The sequence below is a fragment of the Taurulus bubalis genome (genome assembly GCF_910589615.1).
Source record: "Taurulus bubalis genome assembly, chromosome: 19".
In the NCBI taxonomy this organism is placed as follows: Eukaryota; Metazoa; Chordata; class Actinopteri; order Perciformes; family Cottidae; genus Taurulus; species Taurulus bubalis.
In genome coordinates, this window is record NC_136607.1 from 17,231,574 (window position 1) to 17,241,827 (window position 10,254).

Genomic DNA, 10,254 nt, shown 5'->3' on the forward strand with positions numbered 1-10,254 from the left:
TGAGGACTGAGCTTGTGAATTAATGCAAGAGTTATAATGTAAAGAACATCTCTTGTGTTTAAACGCAATCATAAAATACAGTAAAATACACATACATTAGCTCCGCTTTGACCAAGTACGGGAGTAAAGATACTAATCGCCGTGCATCCTCTGCATTTCCACTGGGTTAATGAAGCAATGCAAGTTGTGCAAGGGTAAAAAAAAAAAAAAAGAGAAGAAAAACCCATCTCGAGCAAACCACATCAGCTCTGGACTCGTTTCTGGTGAAAGGTGACTCTCAGCGTGGATCAATAAATAACACGTAGCATTACCACCCCCATCAATATTTCAAGAAAAAGTAGAGCATTATCATGCTAGTGCAAGTGGCACTTTCATTCATGTGATATCATTACGGGCTACTTCACTGTTAAGAGTATGGGGTGGTGATTTTACGGCTCCTATAACTGTGATTAATGGTCATAATCTGCAGGGACTATTTAATGACAGGGTTTTGTAATAGCTCAGAGTTTAAATAAGGACAGAGCCAATGGATGGAGATATTTAATGTGAATCATACATGAAACTGATAGGGTGCTTCGTCTTATATAAGCCAGCTTGCTTTAAGCAATTACAGTGAAATATCGCTATTTTTCACGTCAGTCATCTGCCAGCCAAAGCAAGTCGTCACACTAAAAATGTACATTATGGTAAATGTACTTTTGACTTTACTTTCTTTTTTGTTTGTCTCTGGTCCTTAAAGAAGAGGAATTCTCCCTCTCTTAGGTCAGATCCACAGAGTTGAATGCAGTCAGACCGGTTAGAGAGCTGTAAAGGATGAAGTATGGAGATAAGGCAACGGGTTCAGACGGCTTATCTTTGAAAAGAAGAAGAAAAAACCCTGATAGAGGCAGCGCAGGCTCTGGCAATGTACAGCACCCTGTCAATGTTTAACAGGTATATCTGAAGCATTGATGAGCACCTCTCAGAAAGAGATCTCAGGGATGTAATTGGGGAACAAAGTCGACAAAGTATTGACATGATCAGTTAGTCATTTTGTATCTGGAATATTTCAGCAATGGGCTGCATTCACAGGAATTAAAGGCCCTCATGCGGGTGAACTATTTCCTCTCTTGGTGACAGTCATGATGATATTTCTCAAGTAGCGAGAAAGATCCAGAACAGTAATGCTTTCATTCTCGAGCATGTGACCGTGTTGTGGCCGTTTGATTCGCATACCAAGACATTCAGCCATGAAACAAAAAAAAAGGTTCCGTCGTCGATTCCTTTTAGATTAGATGCAATCAAACCTGTTTTGTTTTTTGTTTTTTTAAACTAACATGTTCCAGGAAGAAGGTTTAGTGAGTTCAGATAACTTTGAAGAGTAACAAAACGGGACCCGCCTAAAATATGGAGCACGGGCTGATGTGCAAAGAGACACGCTCTGGAATCCTGCTTCCCAGAATAGGATCAAGTAACCTTTTTAAGAGAAGACTTAAGGCCAATACTGGGAAAACAGGGAATGTTCCACAAGTACATATAGTGTAGCCTCAGACATAGTGTTTCCTGACAATTGTCCCAATGTCCAACATGTGATCGCAGCGAGACCTCCAGATGTGCACAAATCTGACCCCTGAGAAGAAGAAAAACATCAACAACCTCAACCTCCACACTTACAGGATGTCTCACATCAAGCAAGACGTCTTTAGTACCTGTGGTCACATGATGCCGAGTGCATCGCACCTGCTGCCTCGCACAAGTGTGCGCGCTGTAAATACTCAGATTGTTAATCAATAATCCAGGTCATTATCCTGACTCAGCAACTCTTGCAGGAGCAATATGTGGCGTCTGCAATCAAGATAGACGGCGTGCCTTCATATCTGAAAATCATTTAAACTGGTCATAGGGGTGACTAAGGGTTCTTGAACTTGCGCAGGCTAAAACCTTCAGGTTGGGAAATAAAGCCGAGGTAACTTAAATAAATGAGTCCCTTTTCAAGAAGTTAAGTAGTCACTCTGTGTAGTTGGTTTAGCTCGTTAAGGTATGAGGCCATTGAGGGGTTTTTAAACCCTTAACACCTGACGGCCGCAATTTGCGTAAAAAATCTTCTTCTCAAAGTCACAATTTAAACACATAAATAAAAAATATATGGAGATTTGTGTTGACTAATATTTTTCTCATTATATTAACACTTATCAATCGTAAATAAAAGTCCATAAAGCCTTTTTTAAGACTTTAGGCCGGGGATTCGCGGTAACGACTTATTCGACATATTTTTATGGTTCCAAAATATGTAACAGGTGATGATGATTAGCCACCCGCCAAAAAAAGAAGTAAGCCTAAGCATGACTATGGGAGTGACTAAATCAATCATTAACTTCCTTCATGTACATCATAATCTGATGGCAGTTGGTGGGCTGTTTGGTCAATGTCAATACAATCCGATCACAGACACGATTGATAGAGTTGCTGAGGATTAAACGCTCATATTTCTCTTTGTTGCCTATTTAATCATAACATTTGATGTTATATGGACATACTTTTTTCTGGGGATTTAAACCCAAGAAGGTAAATAAATATATGACGCTGTCTGCGGACCGTGTTCAAAGATCATGTTTGGGGCGGTAATCTAATTGCCGATGGTATATGGGCCTCTCAATAATTGAAGAGGCCGGCTCCACCCGGCCCGCGATGACATCAGCCCTGATTAGCAGAAGTGTGTGGATGGAAGTCAAAGTGCTGAGAGAAGATGTGATTCCATTACTGTACGGCCTAATTTATAACTCGACACAAACAGCAAGAACAACAGAGTCTCTGCTGCCCCTAAAAAAAACAAGCTTTGACTTCACAGTAAGATATTAACAGGTCTGTTAAAGACAATGGCATTTTTATTGTATAGTTTTATTGTCCTATAGAGCTGGCTCCCTCTTCAAAGCTGCGCCCAAAGCTAAAGAATGAGTTACTTTCAATCCTTACCCTCCTACATATCTACATGAGTGAGTTAGACGTTTACATAATAAATGAACAAAAGATATGATCTCACTAACAAATGAACAAAAGCTACATATACCATGTAGTCAGTGGTGGAAGAAGTCAGAAGAATATACAACAATTCACAAACATACAAGTAAAGGTCATGCATTCAAAATGTTACTATTAGCATCAACATATAATATTAAAAGTACTCATTATGTAGAAAGGCCCATTCCAGAATGATATGATATATTATTGATGCATTGATGAGCTCATCACGTTAATGTTTCCCCGGGCTTCTTCGTTTACTGCTACTATTTCCCAAAGGGATCAATAAAGTCTTCTCTTTATCCATAGCGATAAATCATCATTATGCGTTCATTTCATTTTCTACTATTAATTCAGGGCGCTTTTCCAAAACAAGGTTTGAGCCGCCAGCTCTCAGGGTTCAGTCCACGTGGAGGAAGTGTCTCTCTGTGTTGTAACTTAACCGTCACGGTTAAGAAACTGTGGTTTGTGCAGTTTCAGAGAGGAAACCTGCGGACATGGAGGACTCTTTCCCTCCAGTTTCATCCTCTTCCTTCTTTTGCTCATTGTCTGCTTTGTATTGCTTTGGGTTCACTGCACCTCCATTATTTTTCTCATTTGTTCTTTTGCACTTTATGAAATCCTCATCATGCTCTTTACATTGTGCATCCACTTAAAATGTGCTTTCCATTGTCATCGTCAGCATCGGCTGACCTTTGACCTCTTGATTCTCAACAATTTCAGGCCTCATTTAAAGCCGTTTTCAATCAAAGATTTGAAGACGAGCAATTTGCGGCTGTGCAGATTTGAAGGCTTTTACTCTATTTAGATCTAATCAATTTAAACTCGGGGTAAAGGGTCACTGCGGGCCCTTGAACTTACAGGTTAATTAGGTTTAAGTGCTTTATTTATTCATTTTAAGTGGAAATAACTTGAATAGTATGTATTACATATATAAATTACTCTCAAGGAGTGTTCTGCTCTGTTCTATTTGACCTCTGTCTGACCTTCTTTCTCCACAGTTCCTCAGTAAACCCGAGCTCATCCTTCATCCGATATAAAAAGAGTTGGATTGAAATCTCGTTCAGGGTATTTATGTTTCCATCAGCTGAGGATGATAACTACATTTATCCAGGCTTGTGTTCCTCTCGTCTGGATTACTGTCACTCTCTTTACTTCAGCCTAAACCATAAATCAATCCAATAAACTCTGGGACTTTACTTTTTGTGTTTGAAACTGGAATTCTTTCTGGTTGGTAAATAAATACACAAACTAACGGATTAAACATACCAATGAAAGTGATAATAATCAATGTTTTACTTAAATTATGTTCTTGTAGTCTCATAATGTTCGTATAATTTAGTGTTTGTACACTTTGTAACTCCATTCAGTCAATAAAGTTATCATATTATTATTAGAACTTTTTGTTATTTATTTGATATTGATGTTCAGGTCCAGCAGAGACAGAGATCAGTGGTTACAAACTGCAAATAGCATATTTTTCTCTCTTCTCTACATCACCTGTTGCATTGCAAAGAAAAAGAACCTTAAATAACAATTAACCGACCAGAAAACCAAAGAAAAGCACGAGAATGCAGTTAAAACACACTGGAAGGAGCCTCTGCAACGGCACGGCACTTATCAAGAGCGGACACCTCACTGGAACGACAGCTGATCAAATCTATGTTTAGCTATCACAACACAGATGGGGATTTATGGACATTTCAAATGTCAAAGGCCACGGAGGAGCTGACCTCTGGGTTTGAATGCCAGGGGATTCATTGTGATGCTAATCCTGTTTCATCCAGTCGGACCCTAAAATAAACCGAGCGCTGTGAAGAATGAGCCGTAATCCCCATCACCGAGCCCATGTGTGCTCCTGTTCTGAGCCGGGATGTTATGTCACATTCGGTGCTGCGGAGATAAAACAATCATGAAATGAGGGTGGGGATATGAGCAGGTACAACGGATATCATAAAGGGATTTTCCGACGGGATTTTAAATGTTTTACGCAACATATAAACAATACAGCTGTGTGCACACAAACCCACGGGAGCTGGGATGAACACACACACAGAGAGAATGGCGGATCATCCCCCTAGAATGTGAGCGCAATTTAAAGGTTTTAAATTGAAAGGAAGGGTGTAACATTTTGGGATACACAGTTATTCACTTTCTCACACAGTTACAACGCTCATGTTTGTAGCTTAGCATAAAGACTGGAGGGGAAAAGGGGGGCAAACAGCTTGCCTGGCTCGGGCCAAATGTCACATAAAATCCATCTACTCGCACCTTTAAATCTATTTCATTAACATCTCATGTCTTGTTTGTTTAATCCGTGCAAAAACAAAGTGTAAAAAAGGCCAATTTTTGATTTTGGTCACTGGAAATGTTCAATTTCTGACGACTTTTGAAAGAATGAGGTCAAAAGTTTACCTCCATTTCCAGTCCCTATGCTATGCTATGCTAAGCTAACTGGCTGTAGCTTCTTATTTAACAGACATCAGATCTTCAAATGATCAAACTCTCTGCAAGAAAGCTAATGAGCATTTTTCTTACCAATATGTCAAACTGTTCCTTTAAGGAAGTAGTTAACAAATAAAAATAAAATAAAAACTAAATGCAAAAGTAAAGACATTTTTAGACTTCAAGTCTATTTAGAAAAGGCAATAAATCAACATGTCTTTTCGTTACAAGCTCTTTACTCAGGATTACCCCTCGCAAATCTATGCACATAGAAGCCTTTTTACTATACGTTCCCGAATGTGTAGGCTGATGGAATTTCTGAGTTTTTCGTAAGGAGCTTTGGACCCAAAATGCCCACAAAGCCCAGATGGCAACTTGATGAGGTAAAGATATTGGGGTTGTGATCTCTGTAGTATATAGGACTGCAATAAAGCAGCTTGAGCCGTCATATGTGAGGATCGACGTTCATGCTATAAACACAGCTACAATCCTCTTAGGCTCAGGTCCAACGTCGACGTACATCTGCAGCGATGTAATGAAATGTATTTCGCCTTAATACTCTCAATGTAGAGCTATAAGGAGGAATGCGAGGGATTACACAACCACTTCATTTGGGCTGAAAAGGAAGCAAAGCTACTGTTTGGAGAACAAAAGAGATCAAAACTAGCTGCGATGCTCAAATGATTCATTATAATAGCTGTCGGCTTTGCTTTCTTGTCCCTTATTTGGAGGTCAGACATCTGGCCTCGGGGCTTTTCACGTAATTGCTCTGCTTTTCTGAAGTGGACAATAGCATCAAATCTATACATTTTGATCAAATCCTCAGTGATTAACTAAATGAGCTCTTTATGAAATAGGGATCCATTAGAGGAGATTACTCGCCATCTTGATAGGTCATAAACCCCATCCATGCATGTTGTATGCATGTACATGGGAGGTCACTGATCCTCTCGCATTTTTCACGCTTTAATTTTGATGACGCCCCGCTTGGCTGCACCCATTGTTGAAGCCCACAGATGTCAAGCGATGATCACAACGATTAATTACTATATAATGGGATATAATTATGTGAATGTATGTGACTCCGCAGGATCATGCGCAAAGAAGAAATAGCTGTGCATCATTTCACGGGGAAAAGACGACATTGCATCGTAATCAACTTCTGGATTATTGGAGTAATATTGATTTTAAACCCCGTCTGGTGTCCAGAATGTCCAAAAGTCATTGGTTTTCTAACCTTCATCTGAATGTTCACAGCATGGACTCCAGACCGAAACCTCTCAGCAACTATTAGATTGATTGCATTGGAATTTTCTGCAGACATTCCTGATGCCCGGAGGATAATTCCTACTGACTTTTATTATTTCGCTGACTTTTCCTGTTGCATCATCGTGAGGTTGACATTCATGGTAGACAGTGGACAATACAAATACATATTTTTTTGAATATTGCACAATTTCAAGTACATTACACATACTTAAGGATACATTTTGAGGTATTTCCATTTTATGCTACTGTATACGTTTACTCCACTACATTTTGAAAGCCAAGATTGTACGTTTTAGTAGTATTAGCCTACAATAAGTTATTATTTTATGACCGTTTAACTATTCCTACATACATCTGTCTTTAGCGACCTGTTGCTAATAAAACAAACTGATCAACAAAGTAACATTTTCACAATATTTACATTAATCAACCCCTCTTAACATGTTTTTGTTGTTTATTTTTTACTTTTTGGGAAGAATTGGGCCATTGTACCAAACACAGTCAGTAATAAACAGCAGTGGAAGAAGTACTCAAATCATTTACAGAAGCAAAAACGCCGGAGCGTAAAAAATACTTTGCTACAAGAAAAATATACTTAAAAGTACAACAAGTAGAGTATACTCACACTGCTGAACGGTTGGTTTCAGTAGCTAATAAATATATTATATTGTGATAATTGGCGATGCATTATTTCACATTAAATAAGGTGGCGCTAATTTCAATTCATTTGAATTACTTATTGTGTTGCTGGGCAGCTAAATCAATAATAATAATACATCATAGTTTATTAGCTGATTTTGATTTAGAATGAATGAATTATCTAATTCTGCAAAGTCACAGGAACCATTTGACCTAAATTTGACTTTTTGTGGGATTTCCATTACAAAACAATGCTGTATTAGTTATTACACAGTAATTACACTGTATTAATTTGCATTACATTGCTGCTGTTGAATGCAGCTCATTGTAGTATATGCAGTATTAATCAATGGCCTATAATGTTTGATGTATACCACGTGCGCATCTTGGCTTCTTCCATATTATTTTAGGGGTGACAATGAAAAGTACCACAACCTAGATTTTAAAGTAGTCAAAAAGATCATTTAAATGATTCACATCATATCTGCGGGCTTAAATACAATATTAAAGCATGTTCTTTATGCCCTAGTCATCTTCAATCTGCAGCACATGCATGAGGAACGCACTCGGCAGAGAGAATAAACACACAGAGCGTAACATTACCCTAGTTTTCAGCTCCACATGTGTAACAGTGGAGTGGAAAGTAGTGTTGGGAGTGCACCGACGAGGCCGCGAGCAGATGATTTAGATACGTGTTCACACAGTGCCAAGGACTCTGCACCTGAGAGCACAGCCAATTCAAATATAGCACAAGCTCTTGGGAAGAAGTTTCCTTGAAAAGCATGATTAATGGCAGTCCAGCGTGTTTCTGCGAGGCGGCATGGCGTGACTAATGCAAACAGGTTTTTTTTTTTTTTTTTAGGTAACAGACTAACCTTTGCTCAACTAGCACGTACGGAAATCTCATTTTTGTTTTGGCTCCTAATTGACCTTTATGAAACTCAAGCACAGCAGAATATATTTCACAACCAGAGCCCCTTTTCTGCATGTTGACAAACACTATTAATACATTTATTATTACCCAATAAAATGTGATTTAACTGAATATAAACCAGCCTATGTTGAAGTCAGACTTGTCGTTTGGTCGTTGAATCAGCAGGAGAGAGTTGGCTGTGCAAATTTGAGGCAGCTCTTTGAGCAAACAATGATATAACACTGTGCAAACACTCAGAGTATCACAATGTGTAGCAACACCGTGACAGTTCTGAGAACTGTTGGCTAATTTTGGTTCACATGTATTGAGGCGCAGCTGTACAGCAGGTTTCTACAGTTAGATAGACGTTCTAGTGGAGAGGCATTCAATTGTTTTTAGGCACCTTTAGGCTTTGAGCTGAATGCAAACACAAGCATGGGCTTTATGAATTAGTGTATTTCTTTTTACACAATACTCATATCATGCAGTACACACTGTACATTCTTTCTGTGTATACGTGTATATAGTATATATTGTTTTATTTTATTCTTTTCCAATAGAGGTATTTGCAAATATCCTCTGTCTCTGTCTGTGTCTGTATAGTGTGTGTGTGTGTGTGTGTGTGTGTGTGTGTGTGTGTGTGTGTGTGTGTGTGTGTGTGTGTGTGTGTGTGTGTGTGTGTGCGTGTGTGTGTGTGTGTGTGTGTGTGTGTGTGTGTGTGTGTGTGTCTTGTGTAGTATTTTTTCTCAGAATCTGCTTAAATTGAGCTGGCATCAAATCCTCATTTCACTTTGGTAAACACTTGGTCATGCTAGCCGCTAAATGCTAGCATCAGAATGCTAACATGTTGATATTTAGCACGTTTAAATATCCATCTTCTTAGATTAGCGTGTTAGCACGCTTTCATTTGCAGGTATTTCGTCACGAACCAAGTTAAAGAAACATAGTTTCCACTTGACCACCAAAAGGTGTTCCAATTCACCCTCTGGGGACCACGAATGTCATACCAAATTTCACAATCATCCCTCCTAGTTGACTGGCTACAACACATGTGAGCCTCGTGGTGGTGCTCCAGGAAGAAATCCAGAGGATCACCAACGTCGTTGGGATTCGTCATCTGGGCAACATTCAGTCCATCATGTAGATGTTGAGATATTTATTTCTGGACCGAACAACTAAATAGGCACACATCGCCTTCTCTAGAGCCACGCCACTAGAAACAATATCAATCTACAAGCTATTTCCTTGGTTAGTTTTTGAGAAAATCTGCTGGATTTTGGGGGTATTTCACCAAGAAAGGCCCCCGAAACGCACATCGTCTCTGAACAGGGCCGTTATCTGCTCTTATCTGGCGACAGGAAGTAATCGGGGTCATGGGAAATATGCTGCTGCTGATTTTGACAAACACAAGCGCCAGACAATTGTATAATCTAATCTCCACCTAAACATTGAGGGGTAAGATTATGCAGTTACTCTTTGGAGCTTTATTACAAGGGCACTTGAGTCATGACCTCTAAGTCCCCATTTAGAAACATCTCCGGATGAAATTTGAGCTCAGCAATTTGCATACGTAGAAATCCAGGTCAACGGTTATTTCTAAATCCTTAACTTCATATGGAAAAGTCCCAGCTCTGTGCCAGCCGACATCTAGTATCTCCTAGTTCCTCATAGTCAAATTCTAACTAAATGTTCTCAACACACTAGACCCTCGACAGCTGAGTGTCGGCCGTCTCTCTGAACAACACGAGTGTACTCGGAAACTTCCTGCTGTGATCTCGACCGAGCCAAACGTTCGGTCTGATTTACCTCGAGGAAGATCGGATGCACCAAAAGGCCAAAGTGTCCCCATTAAAGTGGGCTTCAAAACAAAACACACAGTGGTAGCAGGGTGCGGAGAGGACACCGAGCGAGCTGCAGCGCAACATGAACGATCAATGAGGATCACTAGATCGCCTGCAGGATGTTGAAAGACTGGGAAGAACCAATACTGC